An 11,370-nucleotide genomic window follows, 5' to 3' on the forward strand; every position below is an offset into this window, starting at 1 on the left:
TGACGGAGGCCTAGGACGTGATATCGCCGCGTGGTTGGGAAAGGGGAAAATATCACCACGTGGATCAGAAGGTGGGGCGAGACGACACCTAAGGTATGGTCAAAGTACTTTGTCTGGGGAAGTGGCAAGTGGTGTGGTGGGATTGCTGGGAGAAAGGGAAAGTGTTGTGGCGGCAGCGCGGGGTGAAAGTGAGAGTGGTGTGGGGGTAGTGCGGGGTGAAGGGGCAAGTGGTGTGAGGGAGGCAGCACAAGCACGTGGTGCTCGTAGGCCTAGAGGAGAGGAGGTTGAGTCACTCCCCAGCACTTCTTTTGCCCCTGAATATTCCCAAACTTCCTTCCCACAGCCCCAGGATGTGGGGAAAGGAAAGAAAGGGAAGGGAAAGGGTAAAGGAAAAGGGAGAGGGATGAGAAGTGTGAGTGATGAGAGGCGCCGCTCTCCACCTCCCCAACCTCCCCCACCACCCTCACCTCCCCACCCTGATGAAGGGGACGATGGTGACGTGGCTGGAGACGGTGGTGTCACGTGGAACTGGGAGGATGGGAGTAATTTTACTCCCATCATTCACCCTTTCACTGAGGAGTGGCGGTCAGGTTGCACGGCTCCAGGTGTAAATGCTGGGTCGTCACGGTTAGATTTTTTTAACTTGTTCTTTGGTGAGGCGTTTGTTGGGCGCACAGTAGAACAAACAAATATTTTTTCACAATCCCAGCGCCTTGAAAGTGAACGCTTAGGAACCACAAGCAAGCATGCAGAACAGTATAACTATCCCGTGACTATTTCAGAGATGTTCCTATTTTTTGCCCTGGTAATCTTGATGGGTGTGGTGAGGAAAAATCAAATTCCTGCCTACTGGACAACGGACCCAATCATCCTCACACCTTTCTTTGGAAAGGTGATGGGTCGTAACAGATTTCAGTTTATTCTCGGCCGCCTCCACTTTTTTGATGCAGATGATCCAGCCAATGCAAATAACACCGATAAAATGAGGAGAATTAGGCTGGTATTTGATCATTTACGGGAAAGGTTCCGCTCCTCATTTTATCCCTACAGAGACCTCGTCATAGACGAGAGTCTTGTGTTGTGGAGAGGCAATATTTCCTTTAGGCAGTACATACCCAGCAAGAGACACCGTTTCGGGTTCAAGAGCTTTGTTATGTGTGACTGTAAGACTGGTTATGTGCAAGACATAGTCTTGTACATGGGCGCACAGACAGATATAATAGAAGATCGGAGTATAGGACTCTCTGGGGCCGTGGTGAAGACAATGATAGAAGAGTACCTTCATCGTGGTCATGTGTTGTACCTGGACAACTGGTATACTAGCCCTCTTCTCGTTAGGTTCCTCCACCAACACGACACCGGAGTCTGTGGTACAGTCAAGAGAAACCGTCGCCATATGGTCAAGATAGGGAGGAAACTTGACAAGAATGAGGTGGTTTTCTTCCAGGCCAATAACATCCTTGGAACCCTGTGGAACCACAACAGGGAAGTTTGCCTCCTATCAACTGTTCACAGCCCCCTGATGCACCGCACAGACTCCGTGGATCACCGTAGTGAGAGGAGGCGCAACGTATGGAAACCAGAGTCTGTACTTGCCCATAATCTGAACATGAGGCAAGTTGATCAGTCAGACTCGATGATTTCAAGTGTTGACTGTGCCAGGACCACAATGAAGTGGTACAAGAAACTCTTTTTCCACTTGCTCGACATCACGGTCCTGAACGCCCACTACCTGCACGCAATGACCACCGGAGTATCCGAGACCTTTGAGGGGTTTGTGAGGGAGCTGGCACGTGAAATAATCGCCCAGCATGCCCAGGACAGACCCCCACACCGCACCCGCGCCCCCCGTGCTGCTCAGACTCCCCTACGTCTTGCAGGCCGCCACTACCCCGGCGCAATCCCTTCCGAACCAAACCGTCGTAAACCCCAGCGTCGCTGCCATGTATGTAGGCACTCGACAGTCAGACCATCCACGCAGAGAAAAGACATAAGATACGAGTGTGTCGAGTGCAATGTTGCGTTGTGCCTTCAGCCTTGTTTCAAGGAATATCATAATTTCCTACACTACTGAAACTGTGGGAAGGCGAAATGACGCTCATGATAATGGTAAGGCCAGTCAGTAGGTGCTAAGTCAAATATAAAGTTGAAACGGGTGTTATTTTTTCAGAAAAGTAATGTATAAGATGAGAATTAGTGTAAGTGGAAAGAATTGTTATCAAAACTACACCCACTGTGTAAATCTGGTCAGTAAATATGTGATAGCAAGGAAATAAAGTGGAAACGGGTGTAATGTTAGCATGAATAAAACGTATAAGTTGAACATTACTGTAAGTTGTCATAATTGATGTCACGAGTACACCCACATTCTGGTCAGTAAGTATGTGATAGGAATTATATACAGTGGAAGATGTTGTAATGTTAGTAGTAAGGTATTTTATAAGTTGATTACTAGTGTAAGATGAAACAAATGATATCGCGATAACACTCCCTGTGTAAGTACGCACAAATATGACGCTAAGTTCCATCGTACGTTCAGAAATGATGTGATATCAATTATATCAAGTGTTTACATGTGCAGTGTTAGTGTAGAATTATTATATAAGTACAAAAATAGGTTGTAAGTTGAATTAGTTGTCATAGCGACTTCACCGTGTGTGTTATTATGCGCTATTATTACGCTATATATTTACTTAAGGCCTGAAATAATCTCAAAACAGTTCTATAAAGTTGAAAAGTGTATAATAATATTAGAAAAGTATTATGTAAGTAGAAAAAGCACAATACGAGTTGAAACAACGGTCACAGCGAGTTCACTCACTACGTAAATAAGCGCTAACATTACGCTAAATGTTATCAAAAGGCCTGTGAATACGTAAAAACAGTTCAATAAAATGTAAAATGGTATAATGTTATTGTAGAAGTATTATGTAAGTAAAAAAAAATATATGTATCATGATTTTAGAATGTTAGCGATTCATCGTGACCAAGTTGGCCGATTTTGCTCATTTCGCACGATGGTACAATGCTTATTTCTGCTCTATTTTTGTATAAAATCCAATATACTCTTTTATCACATGTTTTTATGTTTGAAATAAATTCATTTCTACTTACTTTCATTGGTTTCCCAAACTTATAATACCATAGAAAACGTTTGAGGCTCACACCGCCTAGGGAGAACACGGGGCCAGGTGGGACCAAGGCATACCTGGTTAAGCTAATTAGGAACCCCGGGGACCACTTTATTTGCCACCGGCCATTGTTTCTGACCAAAAGTGAAAGTTTAAGCAAAAAAAAAAAGGGTCGAAAAATGGCCGGGATTGGGGGGTACCAGTGGTCGAAAAGTGGCCGGGATGGGGCGGGTTAAGATAATGTGACCTCCAGCACTTTTCGATGTGATTAGTGTAATGCCTCGTTGGAACCGAGTGGCCAGCTGCCTCAACACAGCCCAAATATTTGACGCTGAATTGGACTAGAAATAATTGTAGAAAATATCACAATCCTCAATCTTCTAGGTGGATTTCATGATCTGGATGATAATATCAAAGTGCTGAAGGCTTGACACGTTTGAATCCAATTATATAAATCTCCACAACTGCGTATGATGGTTAAGTATGCATTATTTAGTTTATAGAAATGAGTGGTGTTGGAGGAAGATAGAAGATGGCACATAACATTTAGCACAAAAATAATATAATGGAAACCATTAAGTCAAAATAATGTAAAAACCAATCCCTAACAATTGTCTCTGTACCCTCATTTAATCCAAACACTACCAAGAACAGCAAAAATTCTCTACTAACTGATAATCACACATGAAAGACATTTTAATACAATGTTCGCTGCTAAGGCAATAAGAAAAATACTTTGTGAAACACCCTCTGGGTCCATGCATCATTATTTCTGCCACACCTTGCTTTCTGTCAAGGAATGTAGTTTTGTAACCAGCGATTTCATGAAATCCCAAGTGAATTCAGAAAATAAATTTAAACTGGGATGGGTTAACCCGCAGCATGCCAGTGCCATTTTAAAACAGTCTGACATAATGCCGCAGCCAGTGCCAGTGCCATTTTAAAACGATCTAAAATAAAAAAAACTTCACTGTGAATGCATTTTTCAAGATTTGGGGGTAGAAATTGGCAGGCATGTAAGGTAACTGTTCCTCTACCATCCCCCAGGCTGTCAAGGCCATGCACTCAGTTGCTCACCCTCTCACGCTCACTCTGCCTCACTCTGCCTGTGTCCCTCACCCAGTGCTGAACATAGTGAAGCCATTTTGTAAACATTTTCATGTAAGTGTAAGTTTTAAATATTTTCTTGTAAGTGTAAGGAAGTTGTAAATACCTTCTTTATATATAAGTGCCAGGACTGTACATAATGAAGTCAGGTTGTACCTATCTTCAAGAAAGTGTAAAATAATGCATTCACAGTGAGAAAGACACGCAAATTGTGATAGATGCTGAATTAATAAGTGATCAGAAACGTGTACTGAACATTGCTATACCTTCCCAGCATAAATACCTGAGTATACCTTACATAGAAAACGACTTTCTCAAACGTACGTGGTGAGCGTGAGAGAGTGGCTATACCTGTACACGTGTATGCAGGACTAAAAAAAAAAAACAATTTCCGTCCCTTGTTGATCATTTTAATAGCAAAATTCGTTGTTACCACATCAAAATCTATCATTTTAGCAAAAAAAAAAAAATGTCGAAAAATGGCTGGCACTGGGGTGACCCAGAGGGTTAAAAATAGGCAGCACACAGTGGGTTAATTAAGGTTAGTTTAACCCCTTAACCACGGGGCGTCACTTTCTTGACGCTCGGGCACAATGGATCATACCGCGGGGCATCACTTTCTTGACGCTCGGGAGCAATGGATCATACCGCGGGGCATCACTTTTGTGATTCTGTGTTATTTTGAATTATCCCGGGCTTTCAAGTGGTGGCTTGTATCATCTATCAGTACTGCCAATGTCCAACACTAGTCAGCACTCCATATCTCATCTGTACTCCCATCCATTGTTGACATTTTAGCGATTTTCCCCCCTACCTGACTCCCCTCCCTACCTCCCCTCCATTACCCTGTCCTCTCACCTCCCAGGCCGTGCTGCACTAAGCAAATCTCCCCCGGATTTTTCCACAGATTTCATCCATTGAAATAAGCCCTATGCCCTATACTTTTACAAAATAATATATACCAAAAAAAAATAAGGTAAGTGATAGTGGTATACACCAGGAATTGGCTAATTATCACCTGACAACACCTCACATGCATTCATTCGCTACATTACCACGGTAATTTCCCCTTTGAATTATGCCTTGTAATCTATGTCTGTAATAAAAATATATATCAGAAAGGAAGGGAGAAGCCTAAGTGACATTTACATTCACCTGGAACTACCTATTTCTTTATGTATTGCCGGATTTTCTACCAATAATTTATTAGCATGTAAGTTAGCAGCTGTCATCCTCATTGTCATTGTCAACCCTTGCCTTCTCAGATAAGCCACTGCATTTAGTTCATTGTCCTCCGCTGTGGTCAAAACATGTCGCACTCATGCCCCGCCATTTCTGACGCTTCTGCACCCATTGCAAAGGGCCCCATGACCTCTACACCCAGAAAAAGTCGTGAGGAAAGCAGGAAAGGACTAAGTGACTCTGCAGCGGAACGTAAACTAGCGGAATTGTCCATGGTGATGATGGATAGTGATTTTGACCCTTCGGGGGAATCCTGTGATGAGCCGGATGAGGAAATCGTGCCAGAAAGTGCTAGTACGAGTGCTTCAGTGTCGGAAGTTATCCCTAGCTCCAAGGGAAAGGAGCCGTTAGTGCAGCAAGAGAAGGAATTTGGGAAGGGAGTGAAAAGGCGGCGTGTTAGCCCCAGAACAATGGCCTGGCGTGACCCAGCCAGCTATGAGTCCCGAGTTGATTCACCTCTCCATTCCCCAAGCCCCACTTCACTCATTTCTTCCTCTTCATCTCCTGAATTATCTCCGGAGCCTTCGTCGTTGGAGTCACCACCAGCATCAACAGTGAAGGCAGGCCATAGAGGAAGAGGTAAATCCCAGACCAGTAAAAGTAGAGGTGCTACTAGAGTAAGGGCTGCTAGTGCTGTATGGCAACTCAGGGTCAGTGCGAGTGTCCTTGAAAGGGGTAAATCTGCCTCGCAGCCACCCACCACCCTCACCCATCCTACACCGCCACGACAGGGAATCCTGGATGCCTTCGCATGGACGGAAGGGTCCAATTTTGTGCCAGAACATTTAGTTTTTGATGAGAGTTCCTCAGGAGTACAGCCTGCCTTCACTCTTGACGATGATGCTGAGTGTGTGGACTTCCTTTTGGCCTTCCTAGATGACGAAGTCATGCAGCACATATGTGATGAGACCAACAGGTATGAATCACAATGTGCTGCAAGTGGTACAGGTGCAGCCAAGATGCAACAGTGGTCCATGCTGGGAGTGCAGGAGCTGTATGTGTTCTTTGCCCTCACGCTTCTCATGCCACACTCAAAGAAGCATGAGTTGGAAGAATACTGGTCCATGGACCCCTTACTACCCTTACCCACCTTCAATAAGTACATGGCCAGAGATCGCTTCTGGAACATCATGGGAAACCTGCACTTTGCTGACAATGATGTACCTTCCCAAACCGACCCACTCTGGAAGATCCGGGAGATTCTGAGCAGAATGAAGGATAAGTTTATGTCATTCTTCCACCCCTTTCAGAAGGTTGTCATTGACAAATCCTTAGTTTTGTTCAGAGAACGTCTTCGGTTTGTACAGTACATTCCAAGCAAACGCCATCGCTTTGGAATCAAGTTCTTTGTACTGTCCGACTGTAAGACGGGGTACATCCTTGACTTCGTCATTTATTCAGCCAGCACTGTCGATCTGGATAAAACACACCCCCTTGGCTTCTCAGGCTGTGTAGTGAAAGTTCTCCTTGAAAAGTATTTTGGTGGGAATCATGTGCTGTATACAGGCAACTACTATACAGCACCGAAACTTGCCAAATACCTTTCAGAGTACGACATTGGCTCCTGCGGCACTGTCAAAAGTAATCGTGCCCACTTCACTAAATTCCCAGAGGCAGGAACCTCGCAGCGAGGAGACGTGCATCTACACAAGTCTGAGAAGATGCTGGCAATACGGTGGCATGACAAGAGGGTCGTGCACATGCTCACCACCGTACGTAAGGGGGAAATGACAGACAGTGGGAAGGTCGACCGTAGGACAGGCGAACCTGTGATGAAACCTGATGCTGTGTTAGACTACAATATCAACATGTGGCTGGTGGACAAGTCCGACATGATGATTGGTGAGATCGACTGCCTCAGGAAGAATACTAGGTGGTATAGGAAAGTTTTTCTGCATCTCATAGATATGACAATGCTGAACGCCTTCATCCTGTACAAGATGAAGGTCGAGCCACCCAAGTCCTTCTCCCTGAGGTTGTTCGCCAGGACTTGTGTTCAGCAGCTGCTGGAAAGATATGGTAGGGTGACAGCAGCAACTCCAAGGCACCATCCAGTAACACTTCCCGACCGACTTGAGCAGAGGGCGTATATGGATCGGCACAGACTGGTGCTAATGCCTGCCACAGGCAAAAGGAAGGCTGCGATCCGCAGGTGTCAGGTGTGTGCACATACCACCCGATGCACACCTGAGCACAAACACACCTCTTGGCAGTGCGCTGAGTGCCAGGTTCCCCTCTGTGTTACCTGCTTCTTTGATTACCACAGCCAGAAGCAGTTCTAAAAGTGCAAGTGGGAAAGGAGAGTAATGTGGAAATAATGTGTAAATAATGTGTAAATAGCACGTGAAAGCAATGGATGTTCAGTACATATGATTGAACAGTGTATTATAGTTTTATCTTACTGAAAGTGACAGTGAATAACATTGTGTAAGTAAACTAGAAGGGTACATATTGAAAATACAATAGAAAATGTAAATAGTAATGTAAATAATTAGTAATATAAGAATATGAGTACAAATACTTTATGTTATAACAGTGAAAGTGAATCCGTTGCTCTCTACGTATTTTACTGAATGAAAAATTTAATGACCAGTGACAATAAACTAATACTACTGAAGGAAACTTATGGATAAAAACTCCAGATATATATAAGTGTTATATAGTAATAGAAATATAAAGTGTGAGGGGTTTTATGAATAATAAATAACAGAGTACCAAGAGCGAACTAGCGCAAGTGCGAAGGTCATACGCGCTCGTTATTTTCATTGCTTTCACAGTGTTTTTTTTTTTTTTTGGAGTATGGATCCCAAACTACTTGATAATCATAGAGTAGTGTTTATAATGTTAATATCTGGCTGTGGTAATCATATTACGGGTTGTCGGGAAGTGTAAAGTGGAGACTTCGTTACCCAACTTCAGATGTCTCCACAAGTCCTACGGTAACGACGAAGGCTCAACAAACATTCCAAGAGAAAGCTGACGGAATGTGCCATAAGCGTATGTAATTTTAATATTCTAGGACTAATAACTGATTTTTGGCAAATATTTTTTGAGAGCCTGTCGGAGACCGAATAACCCCGCAGGACACGCAAAACATTGGTAAACATGCCCACGGTTAATGTAGGCTGCTGTTAAGTTAGGCTGGGATAATCTAGGTTAAGTTTAGGTTATGTTAGGCTGGGTTAGTTAACATAACCTAAACTTAACCTAGATTATCCCAGCCTAACCCAACTGCAGCCTAAATTAACCTAACATAAAATAACCAATCCCATTTTAAATTCATTTCACGATTTCGCTTGGGATTTCATGAAATCACTGTTTTCACAAATTGACTAACATTCAAACATATATATATATATATATATATATATATATATATATATATATATATATATATATATATATATATATATATATATATGAACAAAGGCCTCCCCCAACCCTCTCCACGAATTCCTTGACTGAGCCAATCTTTGCCACATTTTCCCTACAAACTTCTCTATCTCATCTGTCCACCTCATGCCTGGCCTTTTTCTGCTACTCTTACACTCTCTTAATGTCCAGACAGTCAGCCTCTTGCTCCATCGGTTATCCCTTATTCTTGCTACATGGCCAGCACACCTCCATTTCTGTTCTTTTATAACTTGTATAATGTCTTGACTTTAGTCTGCTTTCTCATCCAAGTGGATCTTTTCCTCTCTCTTAAAGTTATTCACAACATTGACCTTCCCATTGCTCTCTGAGAACATATTAATTTATTATCCATCATTTTTTGTTCAGTTTCCAGGTCTCACAACCGTACGTCATAGCTGGAATTATACATTCGTTATATACTTTTCGTTTCATACAAACTGGCAAGCTACTTCTCATAATGTCTCTGTGTTTACCAAATGCTTTCCACTAATTGTAATGCGTCTTTTTATTTCGCTATCATGGTCTTTCGTTAATTCTAGTATTTGTCCCTAGTAATTGTATTCTTCGACTTCCTTAAGGATTTCTTCACTTATTCTGATACTCTTTGGTGTATCTGGATTAAACATTACTTTAGCTCTACTCTGATTCATCTTTAGCCCTACTTTGAGACTCTCTTTGTTCAGGTCATTTAACATTTCTTGCAATGCCTCTGCTGTTTCTGCAATTAGGACAATGTCATATGGAAATCTTAAATGGCTTAGCTCTTCTCCATCTATGTTCACGCCTTTGTTTTCCCAGTCTAGTTTTCTGAAAATACTTTCTGGGTATGCTGTAAATAATTTTGGTGAAACTGTATCTCCGTGTCTCACACCCTTCTCAATCTTATTTTTTTTTTCCAAATCCTTATGTAGTATAACTGTAGCAGTTCCCTCTCTATATATATGTTTTCAAGCAGTTTAAAAATTTTCTCATTTATTCCTTGCTCTCACAATGAATTTATCATTGCTGTATTGCAATTATATATATATATATATATATATATATTTATATATATATATATATATATATATATATATATACAGAGAGAGAGAGACAGACAGACAGACAGATAGACAGTTAGACAGATAGATTTGTACTAGCAGGGGTACCCGGCGTTAGCCGGGCCAAAAAGGCAAACACTCTATTTGTTCTAGATCAATCATTCTTTCTACTCTAGAAAGACCATACATCTCTTATGCTATTGACAAGGGATTATAGGAGGTCCAGAAACTTTCTTTTTCAACTTTCACAGAATAACGCACAATGTTTGCTTGCACTTGTCTGTTATACCAGTGACCTCAAATGACCTCTGACCGGTGACCTAAAATTATCTCGGAGGTCAACCTCACATTGACTGTGTCCGAACTGGAGGTCATGTGAGTCGCCATGCCAAAAATTGAGCTGATGGGTCCATTTGTTGGAGTATCACGGGCGACCTCAGTTGACCTCCGATCAGTGACCTCAAATGACCTCGGAGGTCAATCTCACGTAGCCCTTGTCCGAACTGGAGGTCATGTGAGTCATCATGCCAAAAACTTGGCTGAAGGAATACCCGGCGTTGCCCGGGCCAAAAAGGCAAACTCTCTACCTGTGACCTAAAATGACACTGATCAGAGTTTTGATCCCCCTAAAACCATCATTGAGTCACCTTGATTCAGAGTATTTATGCGTTTGGGCGTCTCTGGCCCTTGGTTTGGGCGTGATGGAAGGACAAACAAACAAACAAACAACTTGAGTGATATAATTTAGTATATATATATATATATATATATATATATAACCTCATCAGCCATATGTGTGTCCACTGCAGGACCGGCCTATCCCGACCGAAGTGGGGACGATACAGCCAATGTATCTCTACCAAGTGGCTTGGGTTGTCTAGCAGAGATTGTATGTAGGGTGAGAAATGCCTGTAAGTGTAATTGTAATGCTGGAGTGGCTTTGGATGTGTGTGTAGTCTGTGAACCAAGTGTAATCCGCCCGCCCAAGCCGACTGGGTGCAAGCATACTTTATAGTATGCGACACTTGTTCAACCATAGCATCCCTTGTGTCCGCCGATGCAGAATGTGGCCTGAAGAACGCTCCCAAAGATTATTACCCCGGCAGGGCGCGAACCCTCGTTCTTTAGTGTACGAAAACACACACTTTACCATTGTACCACCGAGGCTATATATATATATATATATATATATATATATATATATATATATATATATATATATATATATATATATATATATATATATATATATATATATATTTATGTATCATCCTGATTTTCAAAGCTAGTAGGCTTGAGGTATGTTACATTTTTCGTTGTTTTGTATCTTCTTTACTGTATAATTTCGCCTTATCTGTCATGAAATATTTTTAAAGCTGTGATAGTGGGTATTAATGCAGTGATGCAGGCAGATGTACCGCAGAATCTGAGATATT

Source organism: Coenobita brevimanus, chromosome 8 (assembly GCF_032717465.1).
Source record: "Coenobita brevimanus isolate Jiangsu-jjx chromosome 8, ASM3271746v2, whole genome shotgun sequence".
Classification (NCBI taxonomy): domain Eukaryota; kingdom Metazoa; phylum Arthropoda; class Malacostraca; order Decapoda; family Coenobitidae; genus Coenobita; species Coenobita brevimanus.